Below are 19,173 nucleotides of genomic sequence, written 5' to 3'. Positions count from 1 at the left end.
AAAACAAAACCCTTTTGTCAATGAGCCTTCATGAGCCAAGGCCAAAACAAAGATGTAACAGTGAAAAGCTGTCTTTGCCTCTGGTCAGAAAGAAGGAGACTGAGTACTGACCAGAGACCTTTAATGGGGAACAACATGACTGCAGCATTAACCAGGGGGCTAGTGTGCAGTTCGGGACCACAGTGACCCCTCTGTGTGTTTGCCCTTCATGTGATAGTTAGAACTCACATTCGGGACTTGAAAGCTGGGGTCAGCTCTTAGAGTCTGGGATCTTAGGAAAGTGTCTTAAGCGTCGTAAGCTTGTTTTATTGATTGCCCTTTGATGTCGTGCCAGATCCCAGTAAGGAACAGAAAGTAAACCAAGTCAGTGATTCAATGTTGCCATGATTGAGGGTATAATAATAAGGCATCTAGAAAGTAGCACAACTTGGCGGCATTTTGGAAACTCTTGTAAGAACAACTGATTAGGGGAACAACATCAAATACCCAGTTATCCAAGGATACAGGTGCCCGTGGGCCTATGATACTGCAATTCATTTTGATTGCCTTGAATAGTGAGGCTAGCTTAATATATTGACATTAATTAAAAAAACAAAAACAAAAAAATATAGACCGGGTATACAGCCAAACATGTCTAAGAGTTACAATTTCAAGCTTAAAAATTTTTCTTAGAAATATCCATGCTAGGGGCACCTGGGTGGCTCAGTCGGTTAAGCGTCTGACTTCGGCTCGGGTCACGATCTCACAGTTTGTGGGTTCGAGCCCTGCGTTGGGTTCTGTGCTGACAGCTCAGGTCCTGGAGCCTGCTTCGGAGTCTGGGTCTCCCCTTCTCTCTTCCCCTTCTATGCTCACGCTCTGTCTCTTTCTGTTTCTCAGTAATAAATAAATGTTAAAAAAAAAAGAAATATCCATGCTAAATTCTGTCTAATTTGTGCTACTTAAGCAGCATTTACTAAATCATTCACAGGCAGACCAAAAACTGATTTTCACCTGGTAACAGAAAAGTACATTGAGCTCAGTCCACAGTCAGAGTGGCTTTTTTGTTGACGTCAGATCTGCTAGAGGAAAAAGGAAATCTCTGAAAATACAAGAATCTTGGTTGCTTCTTGGTCCTGGAGATTTTCGAGGTCTGATCCAACCTCAGTCTTCCATACACCCACCACTAAGGTCTTCACCCTGCTTTCAAGCAGCCGAGACAACTCGGCAAAATGGTCCTGCAGCGAATAAATCCATTGTCATTGTTGCATTTGTGGTGTCTTTCCACTCAGCACGAGTAGGCGGCCATGCTGACCTTGTGCACCATGGTTTCAGCAGCACGGAATCTAATGCTTGGCACAGGAAGCAGTTATAACTGTTACTGAACATTATCCATGCCACTTTCTCTATTGTCTTTATTCCCAACAATGCTGGTTTGCGTGAATTCTCCTTTTCTTAATTTCCGGCAGACAACTCTTAGCATCTGTTACACCGTCCGGGTCAGGCCATCACACTGGTGATACATCCGTTCGCCGCTTGTGACCTCAGTTTCTTTCCCTTCTTTCCTCTTAGAGGCCTCCCCTCCTCTTTAGAGCTAACCCGTTGTCGGAGCAAATGCAGACTTAACTAAGAGGCTAATACTCTGCTGAAAATATGAGGAGAGATTTACTGCTTCTCGTTTTTAGAGCTTTTACCGTAGAAAACTCGTAAGCAGTTTTCCTGTCTCTTTACAATGTATGGAGATCTTTTTAAAAAGTGGGTGGTTTAGTCAGTTAAGTGTCTGACTCTTGGTTTCAGCTCAAGACATGATCTCATGGTTTGTGAGTTTGAGCCCTGCATCCGGCTCTGTGCTGCTGGTGTGCAACCTGCTTGGGATTCTCTCTGCCCCTCCCCTGCTCTCTCTCTCTCTTTCAAAATAAATAAATACACTTAAAAAAAAAAAAAAACCCAACCATAGGAGATAAATGGTATTATGGAAAGAAACAAACAAACAAACAACAAACAACTAAGCAAGACTCCAGCCAGCTTCACGACCCAGGACTGTATTTCTCAAAGACCCGGAAATCACTCTTCCGAAATGCAGCCATCTCCCGGTGTCTGTGGGAGGGTAGGAGCCTAACTTTGGTGGGCTTCTTGCTCCAAGTTGCCAAACGACCTCCTGTTATGAAGATAGGAAGACAGGAGAAGTTTCTTTTTCCTCTGCACAAAGCCAGTTAGCCAACGCGGACAGTCACCCCCATTACCAGGTGAATCTAGGATGAGCTGTTTGTGACCACGGTGTGTCGCATCCTCTTCCCGGAGGACAAGTCAGTGTTTCGCTCGAGAACATATACGCAATGGGCTGTATCTGCTTGGATATACAAAGGTGGGATTTCTTTCGTCTTTGCAATTTCCAGGGAGATATCTGTGATGCATATAATGTTCTGCCTTAATACTCACTCAATAATAAAATTGTTTTCTTTCTCTTCTACCTTTGTGGAGAGGTTCCGAGCTTGTTGAAAGGTTTTATTCTTAATTCTATTTCCCCGACATGTATGCCATTGAGCCTATCAGCAACCTCCTAGCAGGCATCTACTTTATGCCCGATAAATGCTACTTATATTAATACCTGACTTAATTTTTACAATTTATTGAAGCAGGTTTTCAGAAACCACGACTTTACACTTGAAGAAACTGGGACGTTAAAAAACACATTAAGTAGTTTGTCTAAAGCCCGTTAGCTTTAACTGGCAAAACCACAGTTTGAAATCCCTGCTGACCATAAACTTGTGCTTTTCAGCACTACATTCTATTTCTGCAGTTCTCTTTCTTGAGCCTTCGGTGCCTGCTTTTCAAAGGCTGAGGTGTAGACTTACCTATAGAACCTGAGAGAGACTGGAGCTCCTCAGAGTCACAGAGGCTACCAGCCTGGGATGTGGGAGGCACATGACTGGGGCCCGAGGTCCCTGTTGGAACTTCCTAAGCAGGTGGGAGCGGAGGGTGGGTGTGTGTGATTAGACACCAGATGCTGTGGTCAACAATTTCTATCATTAGTTCTCACAGGAGAGTGATGAGAAGGAAGCTGCTATTATCCTCATTTTGAATATGTATGCGTTAGGCTTGTTACAGAACTCGCAGCAGGTTGACCAGCTGGTATGGAGCAAGCTAACCCACATGTCCTTAAGACTATTAAGGCAACAGCAACAGCAACAGCATTTCCTACCTGGTCATAAGAATTGTATCAGTACTACTTAAAAATACTGAACGATCAGGACATTTCACCGGACAGCCCTGTTTAGTACTTTTGCCAAATGCCCCTTGTGGGTCTCTAGTAAGTAAGTAGAGACGTCGGCCGCAGAGGGTTCTGAGAGATGGGAGGTGACGGAGTGGGGGTGCACACGGGGTTGTTGGAGCAGGTGGTGTTGACTTCCAATAGAGTGGTCTTTAGAGTGACAGTGGTAGAACCGTCACGAAAAGTAAGGAATCCTTTGGGTCCCTTTCTTAGGTGATGAATTTGGGAGCTTGGAGAGAACTTGTATTAGAAAGAGATGTGAGCGAGGGGTGGCCATGTGGGAAAGATGTTAGACGTGAGATGTCTGCTGACTCTGCAGACCCAACTAGACCCCAAATTCCAAGGTCTCAACCAAAGCAGCTTTCTCATCTATAATTAATGAGAAGCCCAATGAATTAGCAAGCAACACAGGGTTAGATCCTAGGGCAAAGAAGTGTGTGGTTAAAACAAGGGAAAGCAAAGCAGTTTAGCATAGCCATTGAAGATGTGTTCCAGAAAATCCATGAGAGGTAAATGAAAACATGTAATTCATGAGCGTTAGCAAGAGTCTTCCTAACAGGAGTGCTGATGCATAGGGGCACTTGTACCCCAATGTTTATAGCAGCACTCTCAACAATAGCCAAATTATGAAAGAACCTAAATGTCCATCAACTGATGAATGGATAAAGAAATTGTGGTTTATATACACAATGGAGTACTACATGGCAATGAGAAAGAATGAAATATGACCCTTGGTAGCAACGTGGATGGAACTGGAGAGTGTGATGCTAAGTGAAATAAGCCATACAGAGAAAGACAGATACCATATATTTTCACTCTTATGTGGATCCTGAGAAACTTAACAGAAACCCATGGGGGAGGGGAAGGAAAAAAAAAAAAAGAGGTTAGAGTGGGAGAGAGCCAAAGCATAGGAGACTGTTAAAAACTGAGAACAAACTGAGGGTTGATGGGGGGTGGGAGGGAGGGGAGGGTGGGCGATGGGTATTGAGGAGGGCACCTGTCGGGATGAGCGCTGGGTGTTGTATGGAAACCAATTTGACAATAAATTTCATACATTAAAAAAAAAAGAGTCTTCCTGGATTTGGAAACAAATGAATTGATAGTGAGTCATGGGATGTTAACACTGAAGTGAACCCTAACAACAAACATCAATTCCAGGTCTCTCGTGTTATAATGAAGCCAAAACCCAGGGTTGGATGCAAGTTTAACTCCCCTAGTTCTGTGTTTGCCTGGACAGCACACTCAGCCAGCGTCCTACAGGCTCTGGGCCCTGCCCAGGCACTTCCCGGGGCTCGGTGCACGAAAGGGTGAAACAGACTGTGGGCTGGTCTTGTCTTACTCATTTATAATAATAACTTTTCAGGTTAATCAAAGGCACTAACAACTCAACGTTATTTCTCTGTGCATTGATGCCCTACAAATTCAGAGAGCCATGCTTAATGTGGCTTTAGATCCACAGCAACCTCTGCCTTTGTTCTACCTTTGCTTCCCAGTGTAAAGTAATTCTGTGTTCCTTTGATGAATAACAAGGTAAAGCATTTCACCTTCGAGTGAAAAACCGGCACGGCACGTAAACAACTTCTCTCTGATTCCTGCTTGGCTTTCTCCCCCTCTGCCTTTGGTTATTTTCCTCAATGAGAGTTCAATAATATCCCCACATTCCCTCTGCCTTCAGCAATTTTGCTAGCAGTTGTTAGTGGTCACGAATTTATTCCTGCTGCCTGAAACATTTCTTTGCTATTTGCTATTTGAAGATACTGGGGAAAAGATTTTAAAATCATGAAACAGAGCCTACAATAGAAGATAAGACGCAATAGAAAGTTCAACTGTGTAGTGAGCTCAAGTTCAGTATTTGTAATCAGCGAATGGGGAACCCTTTAAGTTGACTAAAATGTAGCCTTGAGCAGCATCACTTAAAATTACTTACTCTAGTGTGAGGAACAGTAATGAAAAGATTGGGCTGCCCTGAATGCACGAGGGGGTGCTGGACCCACACTTTCCTTAAAGAAGAATGCCAAGTAACAGTAGGTTTCCTTGAGGATAATGGCTGAAAATGTACGGAAATTGCTAATAGTTGAGAGTAAAGAGGCATCACTACCCCCCTGAAATGGAAATGCAAACTTTGGAGTTAGCCTGGATTTTAAACTGTTATTTTGGGCTGGGCATACATGATCTAGCCATTTAACCCCTTTTGTAGCATTCTTAAAAATCCAATGGAGTTCTCAAGTTAGGGAAGCACAGAAGTATACAATTACTAACGTTCTGGGAAGGGTTAGCTGGCCGAGGAATCAAAGCCAGTTACTGAACTGAGGATTTTCTCCTGTTGACTCTCCCTCTCTTCTTCCTGGTGTTGATTCTTTGGCATTTATTCTCCACTTGCAAGATGGCGTGGAGAGGGTAGCAGCAGGCTTGAAATGTAAGTGAATTCAGTTTGCAACCTGCTCATGTTTTTGGAAAGCACTTTGCTTATAATTTTGTTCTTACTTGTCATATGATAGGGACTTTGGAAGTGAAAACACCTTGGTAATAAATGTACTTCTATAAATGGCTATAAGATGGCTCTTACTAGGTTATCAGCACCTTGGGGCCAGGGACCATCTCTTGCTGTTATATTTTGTGGCCATTAGAAGACTTCTTTTATGGAACCGGGGCTTGGTCAATCTTTCACAAATTATGGTCCTTTTTTTTAGAAAATTTCCAGGGGACCAAATTATACTTCTTTTGGTTTCCAGATTCCCGAAAACACCTAGCTGTCGCATAATTATCAGAATTTTATGGTAGGATCCGATGACCTAATACTGCTTCCCACTACCTCTGTCAAATTTGGTAAAGAGGTTTTTATAGGGTAGGCTTAGTGTCATAATAAACTATCTCCAAATCTCAGTAGTAGTAGTTAATTTCTTGCTCGTGTAACAGGACAATGTGGACATTCAACAAGCAGTCTTCCATGCAGTATATCAGGGACCCGGTCACTTCTGCTTTGTGGCTTCAGGAGCCCCAGTGCCCTGAATCTCTGCATTGGCTGGCAGGTGAGAAAAAGAGGGAGAGTGCGGGATTGTTGCGGGAGGGCCTCATGGGTCAATCTTCAAAGGAGGAACCATCACTTCTGCCCACATTCTCTGCCCAGAGCTATCACATGACTATTCCTGTCTGTAAGACAGACAAGGGCATGCCGGCCAGTTGTGTGCTCAGCCAAAGGAAAGTGGTTCCATGAACACATTGAAGTATCTGCCAGGTAAGGGATAAAGAAACAGGAATGGGAAACGGTCACTAGGATTTTCTCAAACCCAAAGAGAAGTAGGAGAGGAAGTCTGTGTGTCTCCTTCATCTTGACTCTCCCTGCTGATGGCTGAGTCCTTCACTAGAGTTGAAGACAGAGGTGGAAGGAAAGTCTGCTAAAGGGGCAGAGAAACAAGGAGGGTTGCTTCTTCTCGAAAGCTGATTCCGCAAACCAGACATTAATGCCACTTCAGTTTGTTCCTCTCCGGCAGGGCTGTGGGTGAGTCATCTCAGTTCATTATTCTTTAAAAATAACTCAGGAGAGGTGGAACAATGGGAGGAAAGTCACCTCTGGCATTTAAGAAACCCATTGGCGTCTGGCTCCCACGGGCTGAGGCGTGGACCCTGGCACTCCAGGAGCGGCGTGCCATCTTCAAATAGAGACCCAGCTGCATGGGAGGGAGGCTTCTGCCCACATTGACAAAAACCTTTGGCAGATTTTCACAATCCAGCTCTGCGATGCACTTTGCCAAATCTTTTCAAGAAAGGAAGTTTCTTAATTTTCCTGGAGATACAATGCAAAATTATCAGCATCTTTTAGGTTCCATTTCCTGAATAAATCAGCTGCTTGTCAATTTATTTCTGGCAGAGGGGTAAATGAAAGGGAAGAATCACTTATTCTGCCCTTGAAGAATTAATTTATATACATGGGATCATTCCTAGTCTTGTAAATCTCATCAATGTGGAATTGATTCTTTATCTCCCCCTTTCCCTCCCTCCCTCCCTCCCTCCCTCCCTCCTTCCTTCCTTTCTCTCTCCTTCCTTCCTTCCTTCCTTCCTTCCTTCCTCCTTTCCTCCCTCCCTTCCTTCCTCTCTTACTCCCTTCCTCCCTTTCTTTCATTTGTTAAATATCCAGGGACTTTTCTCGGTGCAGGGTAAAAATTAGTGAAGGAAAAAAAAATATTCCTAAAGAGGTACTAGTCGAGTGGGGGTGTTCAATAGAAACATATTATGAGCCACCAAAGTACACTTAACTTCTGCAGTAGCCACATTGAAAAAGAACTTAAACAAAAGAGGTAAAATAAATTACATTGTATATTTTATCAAACCATATACATCCTAAAATGTTATCACTGACATAGTCTCTTTATTTGGCATCAAACCCTCAAAATCTGGTGTATATATACCAGATTTTTTTTTTCTAAGTCTTACTAATTTTATTTCTGTCTTAAGTTTTTCTTCTAATCTTTGTTCTTATTGCAGGCCACTTTGAATGAAGAATTCTGAACCTACCCCCAGGTTATATATTGAGATATAAGTGACAGATAACATTGTAGCAGTTTAAAGTATACAACACAATGATTTGATACACTTATGTGTTGCAAAATGATTACCAAATAGGGTTGATTAACCTCCATCACCTCACATAATTATCTGTGTGTGTGTGTGTGTGTATGAAAGTTTAACATCAACTATCTCAGCAAATTTCAAGTATATACTACAGTATTTTTACTATAGTCACCATACTGTAAATTCGATCCTCAGAGATTATTCATCCTCTAACTGAAGGTTTCCCCACCTCCCAAACCCTAGTAACCACTACTCTACTCTCTGTTTCTCTGAGTTTGGCTTTTTCAGATTTCACATATAAGTGAAATCTTACAGTATTTGTCTTTGTCTGACTTATTCCACTTAGAATAATGCCATCCACATTCTCAAAAATGACAGGATTTTCTTCTTTCTCATGGCTGAATAATATATAATAAATTCCATTATACACACACACACACACACACACACACACACACTTAGATTGTTTCCATATCTTCACTATGGTGAATAAAGCTGTCACAAACACAGAGTGTAAATATCAGATTTTTTTTTGAGATTGTTTCACTTCATTTGGACCTATAACCAGAAATGGGATTGCTGCATCGTGTAGTTGTTTTATTTTTATTTTTTTCAGGAAACTCCATATCGTTTTCCATAATGGCCATTCTAATTTACATTCCCACCAATAGCGCACAAAGATTCCTTTTTCTCCTTATCTTCCCTAACACTTGTTATTTCTTGTCCTTTTGCTAATAGCTGTTCTACCAGGTGTAAGGTGATGTCTCATTGTGGATTTGGTTTGCATTTCCTTGATATTAGTCATGTTGAGCATCTTTTCATAAGCCTGTTGGTCATTTATGTCTTCTTTGGAAAAATGTCTGTTCAGGTCCTCTGCCATTTTAAAATCAGATTATTTGTTATTTTGCTACTGAGTTGAATGAGGTCCTTATATATTTTGGATATTAACCTCTTATCATGTAGATGATTTGCCAATATTTTGTTCCATGGAAAGGCTGTCTTTCCATTTTAGATGGTTTCTTGTTTGTGCGTAAGCTTTTTAGTTTGCTCTTTTACCACTTGGCGATAGCATTTGTTTTTCTTTTCTCTTTTTTTTTTTTTTTTCAACGTTTTTTTATTTATTTTTGGGACAGAGAGAGACAGAGCATGAACAGGGGAGGGGCAGAGAGAGAGGGAGACACAGAATCGGAAACAGGCTCCAGGCTCCGAGCCATCAGTCCAGAGCCTGACGCGGGGCTCGAACTCACAGACCGCGAGATCGTGACCTGGCTGAAGTCGGACGCTTAACCGACTGCGCCACCCAGGCGCCCCTGCATTTGTTTTTCTTTTGTTGCTTGTACTTTTGTGTCATATCCAAAAAATGTCAAGGAATATTTGTCATTTGTTTTCTTCTACTAGCTATGTGGTTTCAGGTCTTATGTTTGTCTCTAACCCATTTCAAAGTGATTTTTGGGAGTGGTATATGATTGGAGTTCAGTTTCATTATTCCACCTGTGATTTCAGTTTTCCCATTTATCAGTTTTCTTCACTTAATGAATAAGCTCCCTTATCAAATATTAGTGGATTATATATATGGGTTTAGTTCTAGGCCGTCAATTCTGTTTCATGGTCTATGCCAGTACCATACTGTTTTGATTACTATAACTTTGTAATATAATTTGAAACCATGAGTATGATGTCTCCAACTCTGTTCTTTCTCAGGATTGCTTTGGCTATTTGGGGTCTTTTGTGGCTCTACACAAAGTTTGAGATTATTTGTTTTTCTATTTCTGTGAAAAATGCCACTGGAATTTTGGTACAAAGTGATTTGAGTCTATAGATGGCTTTAGGTAGTATTGACATTTTAAGAATATTAATTTTTCTGATCTATGCTCAAAATGGATTAGACAATTATAAGACAACAAATTGGACAACCTAGAAAAAAGTGAGTAAAGTCCAAGAAACATACAACCTACCAAAACTAAATCATGAAAAAATAGAAAAACTAAAGGAACCAATAAGTAAGGAGGTTTATTTGTATTTCCATTTATTTGTGTTTTTTCAATTTCTTCTATCAAAGCCTTAGAGTTTTCAGTGTACAGATCTTTCACATCCTTGGTTAAATTTATTCCTAAATATTTCATTGTTTTTGGTGCTATTATAAGTGGGGTTGTTTTCTTTATTTTTTTTCAGATATTTTATTGTTAGTGTATAGAAACAACTAATTTCCATATGTTGATTTTCTATCCTGAAATTTTGATTAATTCATTGATAAGTTCTTTTTGTAAACTTTATAAAAAATTTTTTAGGTTTATTTTTGAGAGAAAGAGAGAGATACAGACAGACAGAGTGTGAGCATGGGAAAAGCAGAGGGAGACACAGAATACGAAGCAGTCTCTAGGATCTGAGCCGTCAGCACAGACCTGGACATGGGGCTCAAACCCATGAACTGCAAGACCATGACCTAAGCAAAGTTGGACACTTAACCTACTTAGCCACCCAGGAGCCCCAGTGAATTCATTAATAAGTTCTAACAGGTTTGTGTGTGTGTGTGTGTGTGTGTGTGTGTGTGTGTGGAGTACTTACTATATTCTAAATGTAAAATCATATACAGAAACATTTTTATTTTTTTCTTTTCTGATTTGGATGCCTTTTATTTATTTTTCTTGCCTAATTGAGCTGGCTAGGGCTTCCAATATTGTGTTGAATAAAAATGGACAGTGGGAATCCATGTTTTGTTCCTGATCTTAGAAGAAAAAATTTCAAACTTTCACTATTGAGTCTGAAGTTAGCTGTGGTCTTTTCATATATGGTCTTTATTATGTTGAGGTATGTTCTTCTCTACCTAATTTATTGAGAGTGTTTATCTTGAAGTGGTGTTGAATTTATCAAATGCTTTTTATTCATTTATTGAGCTGGTTATATTATTTTTATTTTTTTTAATGTGGTATATCACATTTATTGATTTGCATATGTTGAAACATCCTTACATCCCCAGGATAATCCCACCTGGTCATGGTATGATCCTTTTAATGTATTATTTATTTTGTTAATATTTTGTTATATTTTTATATCTATATTCATACGGGATTTTAGCCTGTAGTTTTCTTTTAATGTAGTGTTCTTGTCAGGCTTTGATATTAGGGTATAGCTTGCCCCATAAAATGATTTTGGAAGTGTTGCCTCCTATTACATTTTTTTGGAGTAGTTTGAGAATAATTGTGATGAATTCTTCTTTAAATATTTGATAGAATTTACCCATGAAGCTGTCTTGTCCTGGGATTTTATTGTTGTTTTTGGAAAGTTTTTCATTACTGATTAAATCTCCTTACTTCTTATTGGTTTGTTTTGACTTTCTATATATATTTTTTTTTTTTCATGATTTAGTTTTGGTAGGTTGTATGTTTCTCGGCCTTCATTAATTTTTCATGATTTAGTTTTGGCAGGTTGTATGTTTCTCGGCCTTCATTATTTTTTTCCCTAGGTTGTCCTATTTGTTGTCTTATAATTGTCAATAATAGTCCCTTATTAACTTTTATATTTCTGTGGTATAAGTTGTAATGTTTCCTCTTTCATTTCTGATTTTATTTAAGTCTTAACCTTTTTTTTTAGTCTAGCTAAAGTTTTGTTTTACCTTTTTTAAAAAAAACAGCTCTTAATTTTGTAGATTTTTTAAATTGTTTTTCTGGTCTCTATTTTATTTATTTTTGCGCTGATCTTTGTTATTTCCTTCCTTTTGGTAACTTTAGTCTGAGTTTGTTTTTATTTTTCTAACTTCTTGAAATATAATGTTAGGTTGTTTGAGATCTTTATTTTTTTCTTAATGTAGGTGTTTACTGCTATAAACGTCCTTCTTAGAACTGCTTTTGCTACATACCATTAGTTTTGGTATGTTTTCATTTTCATTTGTTTCAAGATATTTTTTTTTTTATTTACATTTTGATTTCCTCTTGGATCCATTAAGTGTTAATAGATCATTAATATGTTGTTTAATTTCCACATATTTGTTACTTTCCCAGTTTTCTTCCTATTACTGATTTTAGTTTCATAGCACTGTTTTTTGAAAAAAATACTTGGTGCAATTCCAATCTTCTTGTTTTGTGACCTAATATGTATGATATATCCTTGAGAATGTTCCTTGTGCGTTTGAGAAGAATGTGTATTCTCTTGCTGTTGGATGGAGTGTTCTGTAGTTGTCTGTTAGGTCCATTTGGTCTAAAGTGTAGTTCAGGTCCAATGTTTCCTCATTGATTTTCTGTCTGGATGATCTATCAGTCATTGAAAGTGGGTATTGAAGTCCCGTATGATTATTGTATCACTGACTATTTTCCCCTTCAGATCTGTTAGTATTTGCTTAATATATTTAGGTGCTCTGATGTTGGTTATATATGCATTTATGATTTTTATATCCTCTTCATGAACTGACCCTTTCATCATCATATAATGACCATTTTGGTCTCTTGTTACAGCTTTTGAATTAGTCTATTTTGTCTGATATAAATAGGTACCTTTTGGCTTCCACTTGTGTGGTATATCTTTTTCTGTCTCTTCACTTTGAGTGTCTATGTATCCCTACAGTGAAGTGAATTTCTTGTAGGCAACATATAGTTGGGCCTTATTTTTTTGTTCATCCAGATACTCTATTCTTTTATATTGGAGAATATAATCCATTATATTTAGAGTAATTATTAATAGATACAGACTTACTAATACCATCTTATTAATTGTTTTTTGGCTTTTCTCCAAGCTACTCACTCCTGCCCTCCCTGAATTGTGCAGCTCATGACTCAGTACTCTGGATGGGGAAGAAAGAGAAATATGCTCTTTGTCAGCGTCTCTCACAGCTGGGAAAGCTGGTCACTAACTTACATGCTTATTTTCCTCCATGGGAGAAATCATGGACCGATAATGGCTCTCTTGGCACTGACCTCCACCTCTTTGGAAGCGGGGTGACATGGGTAAAGTCAAACTATTCGTCTTCTCTCCACAATGCATCCAAACTCAGAAGTTTTTTTGCTATAAACTTGTGCTAGAACTTTTCCACTGCGGTGGATTTACACAAAGGCTCTCTTGTCTGTGGGTGATTGTCAAAGTCATTGTTCTCCAGGGGCTTTTGGACCACATCTGAGAGGGTCTGAGGCAAGTTCACAGGCCACTGCAGAGTGCACAGCTGGGACAAGATTACCAGACACATGGTGGGCAAGGCTTTGCCCGGGTCCCTTGGCCTCCGGTACTGGCTCCCACAATTTTTACAAAGGCAGTTTTGCCTGTGGGTGGATGCCGGATTGCTGTTGTTGACAAGGGGATATGATGAGGGGTATCTTAGTCAGCCATCTTGCTGATGTCACCTGGTGTATATTTTACACTGCCATCTTGATTTGGATTAGCCATATGTCAAGTGTCCAGTAGTCACCTGTGGGTAGTGGCTGCCTCTTTGGGGAGTGAAGGTCTAGTGGAAGATATTGATGAATAAGCAGGCACTAAGGTAAACCCTAATAAGGGGGCGCCTGGGTGACTTGTCAGTTACGCATCTGACTCTTGGTTTCAGCTCAGGTCATGATCTCACAGTTTGTCAGTTCAAGCCCTGCATTGGGTTCTGTGCTGACAGTGTGGAGCCTGGTTGGGATTTTTCTTTCTCCCTCCCTCTCTGACCCTCCTCTGTTCTCTCTTTTGCTCTAAATAAATAAATAAACTCTAATAAGGACCACAGTCTAAGGTTCAGTGAGGTACAAAAGAGTCATTTGACATAGGTTTAGGGGTCAGAGATGGCTTCCCAGAGGAAGCTGTCAGCTGGGACATTAATGAGAGTTATCAAATGACTTGGTAGAGAGTGCAAGTGGGCAAAGAAGGATGTTCCAGGAAGAAGGCATAGTCTACAGTGGTGAGAGAGTATATCTTCTGTCAAAGAATCAAAAGGTCTGAGTGATTTAGAGAGCAAGGGCAGGAGTCTGGGGTAGAATGGTGAAATTGAAATTGGAGAGATGAACTGTGGCTCTTAAAGCCACATTAAGGACTGGCAGATTCATATCACCCCTTCCTCATTTTAAGTCCATTTCCAGATATTGTTCCAGACTGTTGGAACAAAGACAGACTAGGGGCAGGGAGATAATCAGCAGGCCCTCGCAATAGTCAAGGCACAAGTTGAGGAAAGGTAACTTATTTAGGATTGTAGAGATTGTAAAGAAATATTTAGCAGGTGGAAAAAAGAAAATGGTAGCACCACAAAATCAGTTTCTATTTAGTGAGATAATATTATAAGTGGTTTCTGCATCAGCAGTTCCCTTCCCTTCAAAATGAATCATCGAGTTAGCATGTGACCTAGCAGTTGCTCTTTGGGGACATTTATCAGGGGGAAATGGAGACTTATTTTCATGCAGGAAACTGTACACAAATGTTTTTATCAGCTTTATTCATAATGCTCAACACCCCAAATGTCCAATGGGTAAATGGTTATGCAAACCATGGAATACTACTCAGTAATGAAAAGGAATTAACAGTTGATTGGTGCTCTGATGAAATGCAAGGAAATGGTGCTGAATGGAGAAAGTCAGTATCAAAAGGATACATGCCGCATGATTTCACTGATGTAACACTCATGACATAATTTTAGACATAAAGAACAAATTGGCGGTTTCCAGGGGTCAGGGATGGTGGGGGGAAGGGTATGGGTGCAGGGGTAATGAGAAGATGTCTTCTGGTGACAAGAGAAAGTACCTCGATTGTGGTAGTGGTTATACAGGGTGATACATGTCCTAAAAATGCATGGACTTATATATACACATACAAAACAGGAGTGCATGTGTACATGACAAAACCTGAATAAACTCTATGGATTGTACCAATGCCAAGTTCTTGACTTAAGTATTGCACTTTAGATATGCAAGGTGTTCTCAGTGGGGAGGCTGGAGGAAGGACCTCAGTGGGGAGGCTGGAGGAAGGAGGACTTTTTTTGTTTTGCAATCCCCTGTGATTCCATAAGAAACAAATCTCAATAAAATGTTAAAACATGGCTTCTAAAAATTAATGGCGTTGCCTTTGCATTGGTTCCTTTAAGGGAGTCCTAGAAAATGTTTCAGTACTTCTTACCTGAGTGCAATCAGAGAGCTTTCTGCTACTTTCACTGTTTTATCGTCAGGATTTGGTCATCAAGGACCTTTATTGAGTACAGTGGGTGCCGTATGCAGACATAAAACCTGGAGGCCACTTGCACACTCTGGTGCGTGACTGGCTTATGATCAAGCTTGGCTCTACTCCCCTTTAGTCCGAATCTTTGAAATGTACAGCCTGACAATAACTAGTTTTTTCTTTGTTCACCCTATCCCTTTTAAGAGCCTGAGCTTTGTCTAGCATCACCCTGTATAACCACTACCACAATCGAGCTCTGGGTTTTTGTGGGATTCAGATGACTCCTGCTTATGTAGAGACACTGGCCCACAGTGATCCCTGCTAGTACTTGGACTGCTGGTGAATGTTGTCTCTGAACTCTCTTCTCAGGGTGGATTGAAGGGGTGAGGTGGGGATAGAATGTATAAAGGATCCTGGTGCTGAGAGTTTTTCAGTGCACACAATGTGTAAAAGTACTTAGATAGCTTTCAACTTTTCCTACTCAAACCACAGGGTCCATGCTGACAAACCACATTTTCTTTTACTCAGTCTCCACAGCATTGGACGCAGATCACTCTTCCTTCATTCTTGGGACCTTTTCTTTGCTCAGCTCCCAAGGCGCTGCCTTGATTTCTTTCTTCCTCTCGAATGGGTATTCCTCACTTCTCATGCTTCTTGGATGGTCCCGTTCCTCTTCCCACTCTCCAAATAGCTGAATCTTCAAAGGCAGCAGTGCCCAGGCCTCTTCTCCAGCTACATTCACTATCTGAATGACCTCATGTGGTCCCATGGCTTGAGACATGATCCATTACCCCAGGGATCACAAATTTATATCTCTGGCCCATCCGCTTCCCACCCCTCCACCCACCTCCAGACTTTGGACAGCTGCCTTAGCATCTCAAAGTCGACATGGCCAGATCAGAACATGAGATTTATTCTTCATCAATCCCTGCTCCACGACCTGATCCTTCTCCACATTTCTCTGCTTTAGAAAGCTGCACTGCCATTAACAGCATTTCCACAGCCCCAATCTTGAAGCCATCTGCTCCCCTCACACAATGTATCCAAGAACCAGCAAAGGCTGTTGGGATTACCTTCAAATATGTTCTAAATGAGGCTTCACCACCTCCATGGCAACACTTCAGTTCAAGGCATGATCATCTCTCATTAGAACTCTGCGGATACCCTACTATAGGCTGATTTGTGTCCCCTCAGAATGTCTACGTGCAAGTCCTAACCCCCAGACCCTCAGGATGTGACTGTATTTGAGGAAAAGACCTTTAAAAAAGTAATTAAGGTAAAATGATGTCATTAGGGTGGGCTTTAATCCAATGTAATTGTCTTATAAGGGGAGAAGATTAGGGCACAGACATCCAGTAAGGACTGATCTTTTTGAAACCTACATTGAATCTTACTCCCTTGCTCAGAAGCCTGCAATGGCTTTTCATCACACTTGGAAAACATTCTGAATTCCTTGCTAGAGCTTGCAAGGCCCTACATGGGCATGTGGGCCCAGCCCTCTGACTCCATCTCAGACCACTGTCATCTTCACCTGCCTGGTCAGCCCCACCGGACCTCTGGGTGCTCCTGGAGCACACAGCCCAGCCCATGTTCTTTGTCAGAGCCTTTGCTCTGTGGATCCTCAGCTCTCAGTGCTCCCACAGATGCTCATAGGTCTTGCTGGATCCCCATATCCAGATCTCAGCTCAGAGGCAAACTTCTCCAAATGGACTTCACCAGGCACCCACCTGCTTCCTGGTCCATCTACTTCCTGCTCTGGTTTTTGCTGACTTCATCATAGCTATCACTATCTGTCATTCTATTCGGTAATGATTTGATCTTTTTTCTGTTCTCTCTTTTCCTTTTACCAATGGTTGAACACATAATCCATGAAGGGTCTTCTCTGTCTTGTTCACTGCAGTGTCCTTGTGCTTAAAAAAAATAGGCAAATGCATGAATTCAAAACTGTATGGCTGGATTCCAACCCCTTATTTGACTTTGAAGCAGGTGTTCAATTTTTGGCCATTTTGGGAGGAAAGCTTTATCTTGTATAAATTTGGCTGCTGTCAATATGTTCATCAACATCTTGACAGTTTTATGAATAGGATGGTTTTTACTCCTATTTGAATTTGTTCTATTATCTCACAGGAGCATTTGTTCACTATTAGGACCTAGTATATTAAATCCTCAAAGTGGATACAGAGATGCATTCCCTGTGACCATGAGCTTGGGAGTCATTTATACAGATTGGAAGGTAGTTAGGGATTCCAGCAACCTGCTCGGCTGTTTGCAGGGGTGAGCATGTTCTTCAGCTACTGAGACGATGGCTTAGAGCGGGAGGTATGGGACAGAAACCAGAGCTTGGGTGCAGGAAGTGCAGGCCACAATCTAATTGATACTGGTATCATAAAATGGCAGATTCAATATGAATTTTCTTACATTATAGGTGTAACTATGAAGAAAGTAAATGTATAGGAGTAAATGAAAGCCCCCCTCTCTCTCTCTCTCTCTCTTTTTCCTTTATGAAGTAATCTTATCACCCCATTATTTATAGACCACTTTATTGCTTTCTTACGGGCTGACTGTGGAAATGGTTCTCTAAGGATGAAGGTAGAAACCTCCGGAATTATAGCCTGTCTACACAATTAGCGTTATGTAATCCTCCAACGGCCTCCCTCTGCCTCCGAGCTCTGAAATAGCAGCACGCAGGAGTGGGTGGTAAAACTGTCTAATAGTTAGCTGTTAGAAGACTGATTTGCATTCATTCTGTTCGCCAAATTATTTTGGGAAAGGAGTCTTAATTGACAGCATCAGTACAAGAAGCCTAAATTTTAGCTCAGTGTACCGGCCACTCCTGCGCCAACCACATCTTGGGCTTTATGGGCCAGGTGGGTCCCCCCCCCCCCCCAGGGGCGGGGATGCACATGCCCCCAAGGGACCTGCCCTTTGTAGACCTCCCTCTGGCTGAACCCTACTGAAGACTTTGCTATGACACCTCCTGTCCATGTGGCTTTATCCTTTAATCATCTGCTTGTCCCATATGTTCCCAGGAAACATGGGGAGTCATATTAAATAGGTAAGTGTATCTCATTGTTGGTTTGTTTATAGTCGCCAACTACTTACAAAAGAGCTCACCCTGGAACAGGAAAGAAGAATCTTTGTGTGTAAACAAATTATTGAAACACACACACACACACACACACACACACACACACACACACACTCACCACCCTAGGCATGGGTCACAGGTCTCTATCTTACCCTAGATGTCTGTCTGCTGTAAGTTTGAAGGGTAAACCTTTCCTTCATGAGGGTTTCCCATAATGCTAAAAAAAAAAACAACAGTTTCAAATAAGCAAAGGAATTCCTACTTTATATAGCTCAATAATTAGCAATAACAAAAAACTTTAGCCAAAGAAAGTGACAAAAATAAAATTTGGTACATATAGAGACATATGATTTCTTGGTGTTGTTATCTATAAAAATACAGTGATGTTTAGAATGAGCTTTGGAAAAATAACAATTACACAAATAAAATAGGCTTTAGTATTAATCTACATTGATGTGTTTAACTCATGTATTCCCAAAATAAAGCTTAATTTTTATAGGGTTAGAGAAGATTTAACTGAATTTTTTTGGGTTGATGTCTTCCTTCCATAATTGATCCCTTCTTTACATTGTTAAAACTCTGGCCACTAAAATATGTTTTTCCTAGAATTGTTTTCTGCTACTGCTCAGATAAGCTTTAGGCCGAATTTGCCTCACACCTGCTTGGGATCACTGAATATTTTGCCTCCTACAGAAACAAAAAGCAAGGGTCCTGAGTGGCTCAGTCAGTTAAGCCTCCAACTCTTGGTTTCGGCTCAGCTCATGATCTCCCGGTTCATGAGTTTGAGCCCCACGTCGGGCTCTGTGCTGACAGTGCAGAATCCCTGCTTGAGATTCTCTCTCTCACTCTTTCTCTGTCCCTACCCCACTAGCATTTGTGCTCTCTCTCTCTCTCTCTCTCTCTCAAAACAAATAAATAAATATTTTAAAAAAGAGAAATAAATGGCAAAGGACATGGCTGCCTCTTAAAACCCTTATTTCCTAGAGAGTTTTCCCTATCGAAATTTATGTCAATTGTTTTGGTTTTCCCTTGTTCTAAAGCTTGAGTCTCTAAATTTCTAGCAGATACTTAAATTCATTCCTTGAACCCGTTTTTAATTTTCTAGAAGTTGACTCTTGAAATTGAACTTATAAATGGTTCTCTGTGCCCAGAATGTAACAGTTAC

The sequence above is a fragment of the Panthera onca genome, chromosome D3, assembly GCF_046562875.1.
Source record: "Panthera onca isolate mPanOnc1 chromosome D3, mPanOnc1 haplotype 2, whole genome shotgun sequence".
NCBI lineage: Eukaryota > Metazoa > Chordata > Mammalia > Carnivora > Felidae > Panthera > Panthera onca.
This window is presented reverse-complemented; position numbering follows the sequence as displayed.